The 21,510-nt window shown below is 36.8% G+C and overlaps 1 pseudogene; it reads right to left on the minus strand.

The window, feature by feature from the left end:
• Positions 1 to 2,280: 2,280 nt before the first annotated feature.
• LOC116583170 lies at positions 2,281 to 10,360 on the minus strand (annotated as a pseudogene).
• Positions 10,361 to 21,510: the final 11,150 nt, after the last annotated feature.

Consider the following 21,510-nt stretch of genomic DNA (forward strand, 5'->3'; position numbering starts at 1 on the left):
ACTAAACACTCCAAAAGACATAGGGTGAATGAATGGATTAAAAAAAGCAAGACACACCTATACGCTACCTACAAGAGACTCATTTCAGACCTAAAGAGACATGCAGATTGAAAGTGAAGGGATGGAAAAGCATTTATTGCACAAAAGGAAGTGAAAAGAAACCTGGGGTAGCATGACTTGTATCAGACAAAATAGACTTTAAACAATGACTATAATAAGAGACAAAGACAATATATAATAATACATGGAAGAATCCTACTGGAAGATATAATAATTGTAAATTTTATGTGCCCAACAAGGGAGCACCCAAATATATAAAATATTTTATTACAAACATAAAGGAACAAATTGATAGCAATAGAATAGCAGTAGGGGACTTTAACACCCCGGTTACATCAATGGATATATCATCCAAACAGATATAAGTCCAAGTAAACAAGGAAACAATGGCTTTTAATGAGTCCAATCACACTGTATCAAATGAATCATCTAACATACATTCAGAATGTTCACCCTAAAACAGCAGAACACGCATTCTTTTCAAGTGAAAATGGGACATTCTCCAGAAGAGATAACATATTAGGCCACAAAATAAGTCTCAACAACTTCAGAAAGGTCAAAGTCATACCATACATCTTTTTTGACCACAAGGCTATGAAACTAGAAATCAATGATAAGAGAAAATCTGGAAAGAACACAAATACATGGAAGATAAATAACTTGTTACTAAACAATGAATGTGTCAGCCAAGAAATCAAAGAGGAAATGAAAAAAAAAAAAACATGGAAACAAAAGAAAATGTAAACACAAGGTCCAAAATATTTAGGATGCAGCAAAAGCTGTTCTTAGAGGGAAGTTTATAGCCCACAGGCCTACCTCAAGAAGCAAGAAAAAATCTCAAATAAAAAACATAACCTTACACCTAAAGGAACTAGAAAAAGAAAAGCAAGAAAACCCAAAGCCAGTAGAAGGAAGAAAATAAAAATAATAAAGATTAGAACAGAAATAAATGAAATAGAAATAAACAAACAAAACCCAATAGAATAGATCAGGAAACCAGGAGCTCTTTCTTTGAAAAGATCAACAAAGTTTCCAAATGTCTAGCCAGACTCATGGAAAAAAACGAAGACTCAGATAAATAAAATTAGAAATGAGAGAAGAGAAATAACAAACGACACCACAGAAATACAAAGGATTATAAGAGACTATTATGAAAAACTATACACCAGTGAATTGGACAGCCTAAAAGAAATGGATAAATTCCTAGAAACATTTAACCTCATAAACTGAAGCAGGAAGAAATAGAGTATTTGAATGGACCAATTACTTGCAATGAAATTGAATCAGTAATCAAGAAACTCCCAACAAACAAAAGTCCAGGACCACACAGTTTAATGGGTGAATTCTACCAAACATTTAAAGAAGAGTTAGTACCTTCTTTTCTCAAACTGTTCCAAAAAATAGAAGAGGAAGGAAAACTTACAAATTCACTCTATGAGGCCAGAATTACCATGATACCAAAACCAAATAAAGACATTACAAAAAAAGAGAAGTACAGGCCAGTAACTCTGATGAACATAAATGCAAAAATACTCAGCAAAATATTAGCAAATCATATCCAACAATACATAAAGAAAATCATTGGCCATGATCAAGTGGGAATTATAGCTGGGATGCAGGGGTGGTTCAATATTCACAAATCAATCAATGTGATATATCACATCAATAACAGAAAGGATAAAAACCATATAATGGTTATTTACATAGTAATTCACGGGGTGAATAGCTATTAGCAAAATTTGTACTTATGCAATTTGCACTTATGCAATTATTCCATGGTCCATATGCCATGGAAACTGAAATATAAACCATGTTTTTCTTTGGAGGCAGTAATGTTGTTTAGCTAAATTGTGGTAATTGAAATCTGTATGTTTGAACTGTGCAACATGAGGATTGTCTGTATTATTTATTTATTTCTTTACATTGAACTTCTCTATTAATGGTCTTAAGATTCTTTCAGATTTTTGGCTAAGTTGTTTCTATTAAAAAGTACTGATTTTAAAAAAGTAATAACTTAAACCTGCCACACACATACACACACACACACACACATACACACACACACAAATGGTTCACAAAACATTTTCCTTTCCTTCTGAAGGTTTTAAGATGTAATGTTATCATTAACCAGTCTTTTATTATAAGCTTAAATGGCCAATTGATACAAATAGTTCTGAGACCATTCTTCCCTTACTGATTAAGAAGGACAGGTATTGGGGTTACTATTCATTTAGCCTTCTGAGCTTTCTGGGTTGACTTGGTGACCTTGCTAGCTCCAGTTGTCTTCTCGTCCAATGCTTTGATGACACCCACAGCAACCGTCTGTCTCATGTCATCAACAGCAAAGCAGTCTGAAGAAGGATAGTCAGAGAAGATCTTAACACACACAGTCTTGCCAGGAACCATATCAACAATGGCAGCATCACCAGATTTGAAGAACTTTGGACCATCCTTCAGCTTTTTCCCAGAATGGCTCTCTCTCTTCTCCTTTAGCTCAGCAAAGTTGCAAGCAATGTGAGCTATGTGACAATCCAGCACAGGTGCATATTGAGCGCTGATTTGGCCTGGATGGTTTGGGATAATCACCTGAGCCATGAAGCTAGCTGCTTTCATTGGTGGGTCATTTTTGTAGTCATCAGCCACATTGCCATGATGAACATCTTTGACAGATATGTTCTTGACATTGAAGTCCATGTTGTCTCCAGGAGGAGCCTCACTCAAAGCTTCATGGTGCATATTAAGAGACTTTACTTCAGTTGTGACATTGTAGCAAAGATGACCACTGTGGCAGGTTTAAGAACACCAGTCTCTGCTCAGCCCACAGGGACAGTACAAATACCACCAATTTTGTAGATGTTCTGGAGAGGCAGATACAAGGGCTTGTCAGTTGGATGAGCTGGTGGCAAAATGCAATCCAGAGCTTCAAGTGGTATGGTTCCACTGGCATTCCCACCTTTACAGGTGAATTTCCATCCCTTGAACCAAGGTATGTTAGCATTTTGCTCCAGCATGCTATCACCATTCCAACCAGAAATGGGCACAAATCCTACTGCACTGGGTTGTAGCCAATTTTCTTAATGTAGGTGCGGACTTCCTTTACGATTTCCTCATATCTCTTCTGGCTGTAGGGTGGCTCAGTGGAATCCATGTTGTTAACACCAGCAATTAGTTATTTTATACCCAGTGTGTAAGCCAGAAGGGGATGCTCATGGGTCTGCACATTCTTGGAGATACATGCTTCAAATTCATCAACACAGCAGCAGCAATCAGGACAGTACAGTCAGCCTGAGATATGCCTCAGATGTGCCTAAGAATCATGTTTTTGATAAAGTCTCTGTGTCTTGGGGCATCAATGATAGTCACATAATACTTGCTGGTCTTGAATTTTTACAGGGAGATATCAGAGGTGATATCATATTTACATTCAGTTTTCAGTTTATCCAAGACCCAGGTATACTTGGATCCCTTTCCCATCTCAGCAGCCTCCTTCTCAAATTTTTTGATGGTTCTTTTGTCAATCTCACCTCATTTCTATATCAGATGACCAGTAGAGGTAGACTTGCCTTAAACTACATGTCCAATGATGATGATAGTGATTTGAGTCTTTTCCTTTCCCATTTTGGTTTAGGTATAGTAGTGGTTTTCATGACACCTGTGTTCTGGTGACACATCTGTTGTGAAAAAGTAAATTGTCTGTATTTTAAAAACAAATGTGAGATAAATACCCCTTTGAAGATGAGAAAAAAAAAAAAAGAATGAATCATCAATAGACTTGCAGTACAATACGATGTTACATAGAAGTCATGTAAACAGAACAAATGATCCCAGATGGAAAGCTGGGTCTACATAAATGAGAATACCAGAAAAGGTAACTACATTTACTTATGCAATGTACAACCTATGAAGAAGTAAAATTTTTGATAATACAAAGGCCAAGAGGGAAGAACTGGAAGTATACTATTATAACTTTCTTTTGCTCTATGTTCTGCTGTATCACATCACATGAAAGTAGACTTGTAAGGTAAAAGATATATACTTTAAACCCTAAAGCAACTATTAAAAAAGATAAAAAAAATACAGCTAATTGAACAAAGAAGAAATAATACAATGTCTAAAAGTACACAAATAATCCAAAAGAAGGCAAGGGGGAAAAAAAAAGGAAACCAGGAGCAAAAAAGAGATAGGACAAATCCAAAAAGCAAAATTGCAAATTCAAATGTAAGCATATCAACAATTGTATTAGAAGTGAATGGTCTAAATATATTAAAAGGCAGAGATTGTTAAATTGGATATAAAAGCAAGACCCAAATATATATTGCCTACAAAAAACCCACTTTAAAAATAAGGGCACAAATTGATTAAAAGTAAAAAGAAACCTATCTTGTTAGCACTTAAAAAAATGTTAGAATGACTACTGGTAACAGAGAAAGTAGACCTTATAGTAAAGGATATTATGAGAGTTAAATAGAATAATTTTATTTGACAAAGAAGTTAACTCATGGGGCATGTGCCTGGATGGCTCAGTTGCTTAATCGTCTGCCCTCTGCTCAAGTCATGATCTTGGCGTCCTGCGATCGAGCCCGTCATGGGGCTCTCCACTAAAGAGTGAGTCAGCTTTTCCCTCTCCCTCTGTGATTTCTCTCACTTTAGCTCTCTTTCAAATAAATAAATAAAATAAAATAAAAAAAGAAGTCAATTCATCAAAAAGACAGAATAATTCCAAACATTTATGAGCCTAATAAAATAGCTTCAAACTACATGAAACAGAACAACAACAATAACAAACTGCAAAAAACACATAGAAATCCATATTTTAGTCATATTATATTTTAGACATATTATAGTCATAGACTATAGTCTATATAGTCTAGTCTATATAGTCTAGTCTTTATAGTTTAGACAAATTATAGTCATAGATTTTAACACTTTTCTCTTAATAATGATTAAAACAAGGCTGTATTGGTGAGGGTGATCTTCTTTACTCAGTCTACTGTTTCAAATACTAATTTCTCCCAGTACCACATTCACAGATGTACCCAGAAATAACACCAGCTATCTGGGTGTACCTTAGCCCACTAAAGTTGAAACTTAGAGTTAACCAATTAGAAAGACCAAGTTGAAATCAATGAAACAGAAAATAGAAAACTGACAAACAATGGAAGCAATGGATTCTTTTTTTTTTTGGAGAAGGTAAATAAAATTGATAACCCTCTAGCCAGAATGATAAGGAAAACACACAAATTTACCAAGATCAGGAATGAAAAAGGTGATATTACAGCAGAAACGACAGCTGTTAAAAGGATAACAGTATTCATAATATTACGAACACCTTTTTCCAACAGAATGAACAACTGAAATGAAATGGGCAACTTCCTTGAAAGATCTAGGTTGCCAAACTTCACTCAAGATGAAACAGAATATATGAATAACTCTGTATCTGTTAAAGAAATTGAATTTGTAACAAACAAATAAAAAACTTCTGCCAGAGGTGCTTGGGAGGCACAGTTGGTTAAGTGTCTACCTTCTCAGCTCAGGTCATGATCCCAGAGTCCTGGAATCAAGCCCCACATTGGCCTCCCTACTCAGTTAGGAGTTTGTTTCTCCCTCTCCCTCTGCACTCCATGTCCCAGCTTGCCTGTTCATGCTCTCACTCTACTCTCTCTCTCAAATAAATAAATAAATAAAATTTTAAAAACAAAAACAAACAAAAGCTTCTGCCACAGAAAACTCCAGTCCCAGATGACTTCACTAGTGGATTCTTCCAAACATTTAAGGAATAAATAATATAAATTATACAAAATTGAAGAAAAGGAAATACTTCCTAATTCATTATGTGAATCCAGAATTATTCTGATATTAAAACCAGACAAAGGCATTATAAACAAAACTATGGACCAATATCCTCATGAAAGTAAATGCTAAAATCTTAACAAATTTTTAGCAAATTCAATGAAATGATAACATATAATGATCAAGTGGAGCTAATTCAGGAACATAAGGAGGGGAATGACATTTAAAAATCATTTAATGGAATTTGCCGTATTAACAAGTGATTTAAGGAAAACCCACGTGATTATCTCAATAGATTCAGAAAAATCATCAGATGGAATCTAAAATTTATTCCTGATAAAATTCTCCCAGCAAACTAGTGATACAAGGAAGTTTCCTGAACCTAAAAAAAGGCACCTATGAAAAACCTGTAGCTGAAATCATACATAATGGTGAAAAACTAAATGCTTTTACCCTGTAATCAAGGGTAAGACAGGATGTTCACTTTTTCCAGTTCTGTTTATATCATAGTAGCGGTTCTAGCCATTGTGGTCAGGCAAGAAAAAGAAATACAAAGCAACCAGATTGGAACAGAAGCAGTAAAAATGATTTTAATCACAGACAACTTAACTATTTATAAATAAAATCCTATGGCAGCAAAAAACTCCTAGGACTAAGTCTGTTTTAGTACAAAGGATCAATGTAGAAGTCAGTTACATTTCTATATGCTACTAATGAACACTTGGAATTACAGTTAAAAAAATGATACTACCTAAAATAGCATAAAAATACAAAATATTTAAGGATAAATATAACCAAAGATGTGCAAAATTAATACAATGAAAGCTACATGTTATTGCTGAAAAACTTAAAAAAACATAAATTGAAAGATATAATCTCTTTATGAATTAGAATATACAATATATTTTTAAAGATTTTATTTATTTATTTATTTGACAGATAGAGATCACAAGTAGGCAGAGAGGCAGGCAGAGAGAGAGGATGAGAGAGAGGAGGAAGCAGGCTCCCTGCTGAACAGAGAGCCCGATTCGTGGCTCAATCCCAGGACCCTGGGATCATGATCAGAGCTGAAGACAGAGGCTTTAACCCACTGAGCCACCCAGGCGCCCCTAGAATATACAATATTGTTAAGATTGTTATTGCCTCCAAATTGATCAACACAATCCCATTTAAAATCTCATAAGGCAAATTGTAGAAATTCACAAGTAGGTTCTAAAATCCGAATGAAAATGCAAAGGACCTAGACTAGTGAAAATAACATTGAAAAAGACTAAAGTTGGAGGATTTAACCCATCTCACTTGAACTCTTATTATAAAGCTACAATCAAGAATGTGTGGTATTGAGGGATGAGGGGAGGGCACCTGGGTGGCTTAGTCATTAAAGCTTCTGCCTTAGGCTTAGGTCATGACCCCTGAGTCAGGGGATCAAACCCTGAGTCCTGTCAGAGTCTGCTTCTCCCTCTCCTTCTGCCCCTCCCTGGGCTCAGGCTTTCCCTCTCTCTCTCTCTCTCTCAAATAAATAAAATCTTTAAAAAAAAAAGAGTAAGCATGGAATTGGTGTAAAAATATACATATAAATCAATGGGACAATAGGGTGGCCAGAAATCAACCCACAGATATATGGTTAATTGATTTTCTCTAAACTGCAAAGGCAATTTAATGGAGAAAGGATAGTCTTTTCAATATACATTGCTGGAATAACTGGATGGATATCCATATGCAAAATAATGAGAACACCAAGAGAAGCACACACATTCATAGCAGCTCTGTTTTCCAGTTTGGAACTGGAAACAACCTAAATGTCCATCAGTGTGTGAACAGATAAAGAAATTGTAGAATCCTGCTTAGCAACAAAAAGACGGAATCTCAAAAGTCTTATTTTGAGTAAAACGAACTAGTAGGAGATAATACATATTGTATGATAATTAAAAGTTCTAGAAAATGAAAACTTCTCTATAGTAACAGCAGATCAGTGAATTATCTGTGGGAAGAAGAGAGGGGAAGGAGTAAGAAGAAGCTGCAGAAGGTCCTGAGGAGAATTCTGAGAATGATGAGTGTGTTTGTTATCTTGATTATTTTGGTGTCAGAATCTGGATGTGTTTATTATCTTATTATTTTGGTGATGCTTCCATGAGTGTATGTTTAGGTCAAAAATCCAACAAATTGTGCATTTTAAATATTCACAGTTTATTGTGTGTTACTCATACCCCAATAAAATGAGGTTTAAAAAAAATCCTACCATGTGTGTAAGAGCTCAGACTGTAGATTTCTAGGACTCGTAAGAGTATCTTTAATCTGTGACCATGCTTTTCATTGTTACTATGCCTCTTTAATCTCCAGTTCTTGCAAGTGCAGCAACACCTCACAGTGTTGATATAAGAAAGAGATGATGCAGTTGAAGCAACGACAACAACAACAAAAAAACAACCAAACCACCAGACCAAAAATTACCATGGCTAAGTAATTAATACTATTATAAAGATCACATCAATTCCTACTACTGACATTTTGCTGTTAATGTAGAGGGATCAAAAAGAACTGTTCTGTGAGTTATTTAGAAGCCCATTTTTAGTTTGTAACAATAGAAATAAACTTGAGTTCTTAAAATTTTTGGACTTTAAGTATTGCAAAATTTCTTTTGTGTTCTCTATGAGGTGACTCATATCCAATACCAATATTCAAAGTTTCTATAATGTCTTATAGGTAATATAATGGCGTGCTGGCTTTTTCCATTCAATCTGTTCTATAAGTTACTGTTGGAATTCTCAAAGGAAAAAAAAAAGGACGATTCCACTCTCTTGTCCAGTTACCACTGGATTCCCATTTTTTACAGAATTAAGTCCATTCTCCACAGATTGTCTCTGAAAGTGCTCCACAATCTGACTCCTTTCTACCTTTTCTGGACAATAAAGTGTAGAGGTTAAAACTATGAACCTCAGATTAGGACTTCTTGGTTGTATGGTTTTCTCTATACCTCAGTTTCATTCCTTGAACTAGGAGTAATCATAATACCTACTTCATAGGACTATTGCGGGATTTTTTAGAAAACATTTTATTTCCTTTCTTGAGAGAGAGTGAGCATGCACAAGGAAGAGAGATGGTTAGAGAGAGAGGGAGAAGCAGGCTCCCCACTGAGCAGGTAGTCCAACTGCGAACTCAATCATAGGACCCTGGGATCATGACCTGAGCTGAAAGCAGACGCTTAACTGACTGAGCCACCCAGGTGCCCCTCTTCCGAGGATTAAATAAATTTGTTCAAGTTCTTAGAATAGTGCCTTGTTTAAAATAAGATCTCAAGAAATTCTTTTTTTTTTAAAACCTCATATTTTATTTACCTCCTCCTATCTGTCATTCCATACATTATTTATTTTCATCACATCACTTACTATTTGTTATGGAGGGCTGGATTGTGTCCCTTCCCCCAAATTCATATGTTAAAATCCTAACCTTTGGTACCTCAAAGTGTGACTATCTTTGAAGATAAGGACTTCAAAGAGGTCATTATGATTGGTCCCAATCCAATTGGACAGGTGTCTGTATAAGAAAAGGAAATTTGAACACACAAAAAGACACTGGGGGCAGGTTCCCAGAAGAATGACCACGTGAGGACATGGGGAGAAAGCAGTCATCCGCAAGCCAAGGAGAAAGGCTTCAGAAGACACTAATTTGCCACCAGCTTGATCTTGGACTTCTAGTCTCAAGAACTGTGAGAAATTTCTGTTGCTTAAGCTACCTAATATGTGGTATTTTATTATGGAAGCCTTGCAATGCATTCTTCCTAAATACAGTCTGTATTCTCCTATTTATACATTTTTACCCACGTTTTCCTATCTTCCTTGAATACTCTTTCCTGTAAAGCTTTATCTAAATTATATCTTTTTTTAAAGATTTTATTTATTTTTTTATTTGACAGACAGAGATCACAAGTAGGCAGAGAGGCAGGCAGAAAGAGAGGAGGAAGCAGACTTCCCGCTAAGCAGAGAGCCTGATGTGGGGCTCGATCCCAGGACCCTGGGATCATGACCTGAGCCGAAGGCAGAGGCTTTAACCCACTGAGCCACCCCGGCACCCCTATCTAAATTATATCTTCTCCCAAAACTCTGAGGATCATGATGTTCCCTCTGTTGGAACTAATGTCCCTTCTCCCTTCTCTATACTTCTATAAACATACTGTTTGGTCCTCTATTTTTTAACAAATATTTTATTTATTTATTTTAGAAAGAGAGTGTGTGAGCAGGTGCAAGTGGGGAGAGGGGCAGAGGGGTAGGGAGAGGGAGAATCTGAAGCAGACTCCCAGCTGAGTGCAGAGCTGGAGGTAGGCTTGATCACAGGACCTCAGGATCATAACCTGAGCTAAAATCGAGAGTCAGATGCTTCACTGACTGAGTCCCCCAGGTGCCCCTGTTTGGTCCTCTGTTAAAGAATACTCACTGTGACTTGTATTCATCATGAGTTTGTGAGCTCTTGAAGGATACGAAATGATGTATTTTTTTTCTTTTTAATCTTAGCCTATAAGAATGTTTTGTACATAGTAACCTCTCAATAAATATTTATTGACTTGAATTGTTGCCCCAGATTCTATGATGGCTACTGACTGGGAATCTCAGTTATGTTTTCTTGTCCCTGAGTTTGATAGCAAATTGAGTATATTCTAAATTGTCAGCCCTGATAGATGCATAGGCTACAATAAGTCAGGAACAGGGATTGGTTATCTTGTAGGAAAAACTGCACTTATCTAGTTGTTTGAGGCTACTTGATTTTTCTTGGGTACTTGCTAAACATTATCTATGTGTTCACTAACTTATGCCTCACATGGTACACATGAGTCAGGCAACATTAGAGTGATGATGTTACATATGAAAAGAAACACAGAAAAATCAGTAGATCATGCAGGATTGCCCACCTACGATGTCATAGAACTAGAAAAAGAACTGAGAACTTTCTGATTCCAGAACCCAAGCCAGAAGGATGGAGCTCTGTGATTCTGAGTTCAGGGGTTAGATCATTGTCCAACTTAGGACATTTCCGATGACTTTTCTGTCGCTCTGAGCTTCCCGTTTGTGCCTTGGGAGCATCAGAGATGCCTAAAGTTCCCTCTTTGTTATGGAGAAAAGAAAAAAAGATGTTTATATTAAGAATGACTAGTGAGGTAGAGGCAGCATCCTCAAGTCTAAGGATCTCTAGCTGCCAATGGAACATTTGTATGGCAGAACCAGACAGAAAAAAATCTCTAGGCAATATTCTTCAAGGGATAGTAGTGACCTGGAACTACCCATTCTTGACACCTAATTTGTGGCCTGGAAGGATCTTTTCAATTTAGATACTTACATGTCATGGCTTCTTGAAGGAATTATTTTTATTAGCTAAAGAATTAAAGTTGTGTTATTTATGAAAAAAATTCAAAATAGTTAAGAATGTAATAAAATGAAAAGTGCAAGTCCCTTCCATGTCACCCTAATTCCTCTAGAAAGGGTATATGCATTTGTGAACATTTAAGAGAATAAATGAGATCATACTACACATGTATTTATTTTCTTTTTAATGACCATATACACTTCTGTTGTATAAACAGTCAATACCCACAAGCATTTATCTGTCTGTACTTGCAGAAGTATACCTATAAGGTAAATTTCCCAGAGTGGAAATAGGTACAATGGATTCTTTACCTTATGGCTTTATAAGGAAGGCAAAAGAGCCTGTGGAAAGTAACTAACCTAACATTGTAATGAAAACTACAGGTGATTTGATATATTTACATATAGCCGCTTACAAAGAGTATGTAGAGAGTGACATGCAGTGATACTCTCCAATCATTCTTATCATAGACCTGATGATAGCTGTTAGTCAGGCCATATGGAATTACTTCAAGACTTTGGCATATTGTGTCAGAGAATATGGGTGTATGTGGGCTCCCTGTGTTATTTTACTTTAGACCTGATTGAAGAAATATGTTTCTGGCACCAGGGAATTTTATATAAAGCTTTGAGTCTTTGCTTATCCATATACTTAAAATATGATCTTTAGATACTAAATAGTTACAAATGTGTTTCTCCAGAAAGTTTTGTTTCTCTAAAACGTGATCCATATGGTGGTCACTATCTACTTTATTTGTTAACTCCAGAAGAAGATACGCAATGCTTTACTTCTCTATCTTGCACCTAATCCTGTGCTTCTGGATTTTCTTTGGTAGTTTGTTCCCTCTGCTGTTATCAGTGTTCTGTTGAGGGCAGTGGTGTTGAAAAAGGCATATAGCATTGTTTTTCTCTTTCAAATTCAAGCTGAAAAATAAAACCCCATTGTGCTCCATGACACTTCCTGTGTAATGCCAATGACAGTTCTCTCCCTTTTATTGTAGCTCATGGTAACTTATGAGCATTACCTTTACATTTTGATGTCCAGTGTCAATAGGCACACACAGCCTATTATTAGGTTAATTAACTAAGATACTTTATAGAAGTTTGAATCTTTATGGGGTAGGTAATTGGAACAGAAATCTTTTATCATTAAGGAACAAAGGAAAACACACTGGCGGAGCCTTTGGTTGTCTCCCAATATTTATTCTCTTTCTAATAGAATATGTATAATAATAAATACCTACCTGAGCATATGACTACTTAGTTAAAGATTATATCCCAGTATCCTCTGTAGATAGTTGTGACCATGCAATTAAGTTCTGACTAATGACAAGTGAGCAAGAGTAATGGGTGCAATTTCCACACTGTGCCCTTAAGGGATGGAACTAGAACCTGTCCAAAGTAGTGTTTCTGCCTCCTGTTGGCTGGAATGTGAACATGCTATCATCTGGAGCAGTCATCTTGGACTTGACTGGGAGATGTTGATGATGGCAGTCGGAAGAGGAAAGGAACTGTGTCCCTGATGATTGTGGGATTATCGTGCCAACCCTGGATCTTCTAGCTAACCTGTTTTATGAGAAAGAGATATACTTGTTTCTTATTAAGCCACTCTTCTTTTATCTTTTTGTTATAACAGAAATGCATACAAACATAGCAAACATATGAACACACACACACACCCCTTAGTTAATAAAGTATCCAGACTAGAACTTTTATATGTGAGATGTCTTAGATTAAAAATATGTCAACATATTTCAGCTTGTATTTTTTTTCCTGTTTTTATAATTGACATTGTCTTTTGGCAACCTCAATAAGACTTCACATTAGTTAAATGTGGAATGATGAATAGGGACAGTTAAGAAGAAATAAATCAATCAGACTTTCTTATGAGATCATAAGGTATAGTAGCAGACTATTTTGAAGTGGTAAATTCTGAAGTGCCTGATATAAATTTGAAATTTGTAAATGCTTCCAAGCTAAGTATAATTTTTAGGTTGGATATAAAAAGAGCATTTGAAGTCAGAGACTAAATGGAAATAATAAAACAAAAGCAACAGCTCCATATTTATTCATTTCTACCTGAGAACATGTTCTTAAGATCTTTCACCATAAATGTACAAAAAAATGTACATTATATCTGTTCATAAAATATATTCAACCAATCATTTGTATCAACTTCTGAGAAGGTCTTATAAATGACAAGATTGATTGCTTGCAGGTTCTTCTTTTAGTCTCAGGAAGATAGAGGAAGGTAAGCTGGGAGAGCTGTTGCAGATGGGATGGGACTAATGAACGCTGCAGAAAGAGGAAACGCAAATGGTCTAGAGTACCCATTAATTCATTTCCCACAATTTATTTAGTACCTATTATATTTCACATTTTATCCTAGGTGCTGAGTGTTCACAGCCTAATAATCTTTAATTCCTGTTCCGAAGATGTTTTATAAGATAGTTGGGGAAGCAAACAAGTAAATTGGCTATAAAACAAAATAAGTCATTGGTTTTCCATTTCATTAATTTTTGTTAATTTCTAGAGAGAATTCTAGATTGGGTCATTTAGAGTATGGCACATTCCTGGACACAGTAATTGGTTCAAGGATGTACAAATAACTATGACCAATTAGTGGCTTTCTTAAGATTCAATATATAGAAGCTGGAAAGAGAGGATCTCTTTTTCATTTGGATCAGAAGTTTCTGTCACTTGCAACCTTAATATGTCCAATAGAGGCTGTGATTGAATTTCCTGGAGGGATTTAGTTATTTGATAATTAAAAAATGTGAATGAATACGTGGATGATTTTTGTCATACACAGCCAGTATGCTGTCTGCATTCACATTTGGCCTTTGTTTTCCTCCTCTCACCCCCTTGTCCTCTTTCCCATCCAACCCACATACCCACTACCCTCTAAAATTCAGCATCTCTTGGCATCACTCAAGATGAAAATGAAATTCACAGACATTGGTAAGCAATGTAGATTTTCTTGAGGATAGATAGGAGAGGCAGAGAGTAGGGAAAGTATATCACATAACAAGCAGCTTTGTACGGCAAAAACCCTCTTTAGCAATTCTAAGTCTCTGCTTGGCTCTCTGATGCTGGCCTTCCTTTTCTCTCTTCACCCTCCCCCCACCACCCCAAGTCTTTACATCTCCCTCTTGTTCCTGACCTCTGGATCTTTCTCACTCTGAATAATTCAGCTCTGGCCTAGCTTATCCAAATCCACATTCTTTCATCCATTTCTCCATTCAATAGACAAAATGGTACCCCAGACAGTAAAATCTACCTTCTTTAGAATGTAGCAGAGAGAATGTAAGTCACAAAATATTTAAGTCACATATAAAAGCTGACCAAAAAATAATAATAAAATGGATCTGAATATAGAGATGACTTAAATTGGGGATTTAAGTATTTTTGCATATGTATGGGCTAGAATAGAAAGGAATAGAAAGATTCCAATTTGGGAATTTCTTTTCCACTGAATATTATCAAATTGATGTTTCCATGAAGACTCTGTGAATGTGTATTTCTCCTATAAGATATTTGAGCTGATGGACACTTTACTAATGATTTGACTTCCAGAGGTGGGTGGGTGGGTGGTAAGCAAAGAAGTTATCATATAATGTATTCAGTCTTCTGGATAGAATTTCTAAGTGAGAAGATGGCCCATTATTACTATCCTGCCATCTTTATGTTTCTCTCTTTTCTCTTCTCTTTTTCTTCCACTTCTAGCTTTTTCAGGACCTAAGGTTCAGGAGGCAGTTCATTATGAAGAGCTGGAGATGCTGAGATGCACTGGGTCTTGGGTTGGTATACTGATCATATTTATTTATCTATTTAATTTTTTTTTGCTTTTACTTTTTCTTTTTTAAAAAGATTCTATTTATTTATTTGAGAGAGAGAGATTGAGAATGAGCATGAGAGGGCAGAAGCAGAGGGAAAGGAGAGAGAGAATCTGAAGTAGACTTCACACAGAGTGCAAAGCCCAAAGTGGGGCTCTCTCCCACATCTGCAATATCATGCATGACCTGAGGTGAAACCAAGAGCCAGATGCTTGTCCAGCTGAGCCACCCAGTTGTCCTGATTCTTCCTTCCTTCCTTTCTTTCTTTCTTTCTTTCTTTCTTTTTTTTTTTGAAGATTTCATTTATTTATTTGACAGAGAGACATCACAAGTAGGCAGAGAGACAGTCAGAAAGAGACGGGATGCAGTCTCCCTGCTCAGCAGAGAGCTCCATGCGGGGCTCGATCCCAGGACCCTGGGATCATGACCTGAGCTGAAGGCAAAGACTTAACCCACTGAGCCACCCAGGCACCCCTGATTGCTTCTTTTTAAAGTTGAATTTCCTGTTCACCAGAAATGCTAATTTTGAATATTCGTAGACATATTTCAAATCGTGAAACAAAGGGAGGATGTAAGTTTTTATTAATTTAGAATTGTTGGACAACTGTCCATAGTTCAGTTTTCTTGGAACTGGACAACACATTTTTCTAATTCTTTTTCATATCCAAAAGCAGTTTGTCTCATTTTTATTTTGTATTGCTAGTGGTGTAAGTGTATCTTTGTAGGCCTCTAAAGCTCTCTGGAAGGTAGGCAGAGTATAAATAACCTTTATTGTTATTATCATTGTATGTAGCATTCACTCTGTTTTGCTGCCATTAATAAACCATTCAAGCAATGTTGTTGCAATGTATAATATTAGCAGAAGACTCCCTAGGGAGACATATAAGTGGTTGCTTAATATTCTGCTTGTTCCTCAGTCTGTCTCTCTACAGGCAGAGATGTTAGAGCATGTCCAAAGTTCAACTGAAAAAAAAAAAGTAAGATCTATGAGATCAAAAAATAATATTAAACATGTTACTGTAATTCATAGAATTGCTTTTACTTTAGCATTTTTGCTAAATTAGAAGATCATAAATTAAGTAAGTTAATATGCTCTTGAAATTTTTATTTCTCTTTGATATTTTTTATTGAACATATAGAATAATTCCCATAGACCTATACATCAGAAGTAATTTCTCAACAGCTTGGTCAAACTAATATAAACTTAGAAGCCAAATGAATTTCTACTCAAATACTCAATTATGAACTAGCTATTGAGCAAAGGTAGCCTGTACTTTGTTGTGTTGTGTTGTGTTTTGTTTTGTTCCTCACCCCCCGTCCCCACAGTACTGCATTGATGACTTGGTAGAACTCAGATTCAGTCTTGAAATTTTAACCCAGTAAGAGAAGTATATTAAGGAGGGCATGTATTGCATGGAACACAGGGTTTGGTGCATAAACAAGGAATTTTGGATCTCTGAGAAGAAAATTAAATTAAAGTTTAAAAAAAAGTAGTATATAGTAAAGCCTGGAACCATTGACAATTTAAGAAGATGTGAAGTAATGCATACAATGAATATGCAACCAAGTGCTGCTGTGAAATTTGGCCCTGAAGATTTTCAGAGAAATAGTGGAATCTCAAGGACCTGCTTAGATTGGAGAACTAATCACAACTTACATGTTGCTGTTGGCAGCTAGGTCTTACAGACCTTTAAAATAATTTTGTCTTCTTCATTTCATTAGTTGTAGCTCTCAGCTTCACACAGAAATCCCTTTGAGAATTTGCTTGGGGAATTGTATTAGATTTTTTCTGTTGTGTAACTGATGATCCCGCAACTTCTTAAAACAGAAACCATATTTTTAACTTAGGATCCTAGTTTGGGTTGGGCTCAGATTGGATAGTTCTGCTGATTCTAATTGGTCTCACTCATGCATCTGTGGTCATCTGCTGTTCAGCTATAAAGTTTTGCATTGGCTGGTTGTGGGGTGGGACAAAAAGAATGACTGGGGCACAAGTCTTTTATTATGATGGAGGCTAACCTGGGCTCATTCTCATAGTAGTGAATCAGAGTTCTAAGGATACCCAAAAAGAGTACAAACCCCACTGCACCAGTGCTTATCAAGTTTCCACTTGAATCACATTTGCTGATGTCCTATTAGCCAGAGCAAGTCACCTGGTTGAGCCCAGAGTCAGAATGGGAGGGCCTGAATGCAGGAAAGGAGTGTTTTTGTGACATTGTTACAATCTATCATGGTAAAAAACATAGGTTTTGACAGCCAGAAGTAGCTGTAGACATTGTTCGTTAGTAGCTATAACCATCTTTGAGATACCATGTCATCTTGTCAAGAAAGGGAGCATAGTGCTTTAAAATCTCCTTGGCCTTGGGGTGCCTGGGTAGTTCAGTGGGTTAAAGCCTCTGCCTTCAGCTCAGGTCATGATCCTGGGGTCCTGGGATCCAGCCCGACATCAGGCTCTCTGCTCAGCAGGGAGCCTGCTTCCTCCTCTCTCTGCCTGCCTCTCTCCCTGCTTGTGATCTCTGTCAAATGAATAAATAAAATCTTTAAAAATAAATAAATAAATAAAATCTCCTTGGCCTTGGATTCCAGAGAATTGGCTTTTTTTCTGGCACTACTACAAATTCACTGTGTGACATGGAACAACTTACTGACCCTCTTTGGATCATTCATTCTTCAAGCTTAAATTGAGGTGTTGTTTCTAGGACTAAAATATTTGGGTATTTAGAATGAATAACTTTAAATTCTTCCTGATGCTGAGGAATTTGGAAAAGAATTTAAAAATCATAGAATTATGGAGCTCATTGAGCCCAACACCTTATTCTTAACTATATGGGAAATGAAGCCTAGAAAGACTTGGTTAAGACGCTGGGCTATTGGTCTGTCTTTACATGTCATCGCCAAACTGAAATCTTAGCCATGGTACTCATTCTGTTAATGTTATCTCAACAACCAAACAAGCTCTATCCCACCGACTTCTCATTTTCTCAGAATTCTAGGACTTGGTGATCTCATGTACTGATTTCCTCATCCATGACACCAATAGTATAGCAATTTCCTGTAAACTATGGTTTGATCCTAGTGAAATATATTAACTGCGGTGAGCGATGAAATTGCCAGTGCTGTTATTGTGTGAGCCACACTTTGGAAACAGTGACAACTCTTGAGAGATTACATTCGCAGCTTGAAGTTTGTGATCTCCCCTGAACTCAGAAAAATGGCATTCATTTGGAAGGAGGAAGTGGAGGGCCAAGAACAGTTATTTTAAAATCAACTTGTCTGCATATTAAGGCTACCTGTCTGTTGGTATCAGAATCATGCTTGCATCTGTAGCAGTGGAGTTTGGGAATAAGGAAAGCAGAAAACTAGATTTCTTTGGATTCAAAAGATCTTTCCTCTTAACCCCTAGAACCTTTTGTTGATACCAATATTTGGCACTTAAATTTTAAGCTCCTTAGATATGGAGATGAGCTTTAACATGTACATATCTCTGAAAGCCCCTAACTGAATCCCTAGCCAGAAAATAATCTAGATAAAATTCTAAGTGCAGTCTGTTTCATAATAAGCACTCAATAAACATTTGCTGTTTTTGTTATTATTAGTCCAAAGAAGGTGCTCACTAGTTTTTGATGGATTGATTTCTCTTTTTGCAACTATTCTCTGCTTCATCCAATCTATGGAAAGTTATGTGAACTCATAAAACATTATTCTGTTTTATATTAAGGTTATGGATAGAAAAATCATGACAGAAGTATTATTGTTTTTTGACCTATATCATCAGTTAATATTCAGTGATTTTGAGCATGTTTTGTATATCTATGTTTGTGTACACCAAAATTTAATCACACAGAAGGACAAGTAGAGGTTGCTTTGTTTGGAATTACTCTCTTAAATGATTCCAAGTAATGCTTGAGCCCTGTTTAAAAAAACTGCCAAGTCTTCTTGCATCAAAATCCCAATTTGCATATTACTTTACATATTGAGTCCCAAAGGCTTCAATTCAAAGGATGGAAAATAAAATTAAACGAATCAATTAGTGTATCTTACTGCAATTGTATTCAAACCCAATATTAAGGGCATTACATACAAATTACATAACAGATTTAGAAAGCAATTCAATTTAATCACATCTTAGATTAAGAGGGACAGGAACCCAGCTCAAGAGCTGGAGAGAAATGCCAGTCAGCTGTTGTGCTGGGGGCTGGGGAAAAGAGTTCTGGTCTCTGTCTTGGTTGGAATAGCTCCTGGCCAGCTTGAACCAGCTCAGCACTGTAATCCAGACCCAAGGCGGAGGTTTCCAGGAGGGGCCTTCATCTTTCAAAGATTCTATTTGATCTCTCACTATTTGGACCATTTGAGTTTTGATAATGTTAAAATTTTAAAATTGGTACTCAATAGCTCCTAATTATACAGAATCTTTGTGCTGGGAAAATATTTTGAAGGATCAACTGCTTTGTGCCTATCTCTGTCCCCTCCACCATGTTCAGAAGTTCTGCTCACCTTATTCTGTGGGGCTTATTTACCCAACATAGACTGGGTTCCTAGACCTTGCTGTCTAATAAAGGAGACACTAGTCACATGTGACTAGTGTGGCTAAAGAATTCAATGTGCTAGGCTAGATAGACTGGAACTAGAGAACAAAAGTGCTAAATACTCAACTTCGAAATTCAAATGCCACAGTACCTTATTTCTACCTAATAAGGTAGAAAGTTTAGAAAAATACATGCCCTATTTTTTTTCTCCTCTCCTCAGAGAAGATCATGATCTTTCAGCTGCAAAGGATAAGAGGGAGGTGCCAGATGAAAAGCTTTGAGCAAACAGACATCTACAGACCATGTGTCACTCAGACACAGTGTCTGTGTGGGAGTCTGTCGGCTGCTCATGCTGAGAGCCCGTGTGAGTTGTCTTCTTGGCTGGGCACTGCATAGAAAGTACCAGCCTTAGCCAGCACTCTGCCACATGCCGGCATGTGCCCCATGACCTTGTTCAGTATTCATTCAGTCTACTCTTTGGGGAAGCTCCACCTTCCCAAATGTACTCCTTTTTCTTTCCTAATGCCTTCTTTTAATGCTCTTGAATACCTAAAAGTCTTCAGAATTGAGGGTGGAACAATGGACACCAAAAGGGGTGGTGATATTGAACAAATGAAAGTCACTGTCCCTGGCCAAGAGGGAACAAGTCAGGCCAGCTCATAGAACTTTTAGGGTCTGGGCAGAGGTTGGAGACAGCCTTCCATCTCTACTGCCTATCTCATATCATCTTTTATAGGTGTAAGTGGTCTTTTGAGATTGTAATATGGCTGCAAGTTGTGCTTTTGTTTTTCACACTAATTTACTGAATTTCAGTGTAGTTTTTGCCTTGTGGTGATTCACACTCTGTGTCCTTCCCTAAGTCCTACTCTCCAGCTTACATTAGGTGTTGTTTCTGTGTATTTGCACAATATGGCAGATTGTTTTGTCCCCAAATGGCCAGTGCAATGTTTCCAGTCCCATAAGCTCTTCATAACCTTGCCACTCTCATGAAGAAATAGAATCTGTTTCCCTGTCCTTGAAGCTAAGTGGGACTTTGCAACTGTATTGATGAGTTAAATATGAAAGTGAAGTTATGTGACTCCAAGGCTAGGTCCTAGAAGATGGTATAGCTTCCACCAGGTGGTCACTCATTCTCTCTCTCTCTCTCAAGATGTTCATCTTTGGAACTTAGTCACTATATTCTAAAAAGCCCCAGATTTTTTCATGTTGAAGACAACATGGAGTTGCCCACTGGGGGAAGAACTGAGGCCCCAGCATCAACTGTTTACAAGTTTTCTTGGAGAGGCCATCAGACATCACAGAGTCAAGAAAAGATGTCTACATTGTGTCCTGTCTCAGTTCCTGATCCATACACATGCGATGTGTGGCTTTACATGGCCAAGCTTTAGGTCATTTCCATGTAGCCATAGTAACTGAGACATACAGTCACCTATGCTTATCCGTATTATTTCACCCATGAGATTACACCCCATTGTAACTGTCTATTTACTTCTGTCTCCCTTGTAGACTGCAATTTCCTTGAGGACAGACTTAGGTCACATTCATCAGTATATTCTCTATACCTTGAACAACACCTATGAAGTAAGGACCCAGCAATGCTGAGTTTTTAAAAATGGGTGAGAAGTAAATGGTTCTGATTCTTGATGGGAGTTATGAAATGAAAGAACAGCATTATGACCATGATGGCTGAGAAGAATATTTATAGACATACATCATCTGGATTTTATTCGTATGGGTTAGATCATAGTGGTTAGAAGGATTTGTAGTCAATTTAAAATCTAGATCCAAGGAGTGTTGATGTAGAATTTGTATTGGTCTCAAGGGAGATCTCTAGGGGAATATGGCTAGAAATTTAACCTGGACTTTTCACATTTGAATAAAGACATTCAGAATATGCTTAGCAAATTGGGTGAAAACATGCTAGCCAAAGAAAAAGTGACTGCA

The sequence above is a fragment of the Mustela erminea genome, chromosome 2 (genome assembly GCF_009829155.1).
Source record: "Mustela erminea isolate mMusErm1 chromosome 2, mMusErm1.Pri, whole genome shotgun sequence".
NCBI classification, from domain to species: domain Eukaryota; kingdom Metazoa; phylum Chordata; class Mammalia; order Carnivora; family Mustelidae; genus Mustela; species Mustela erminea.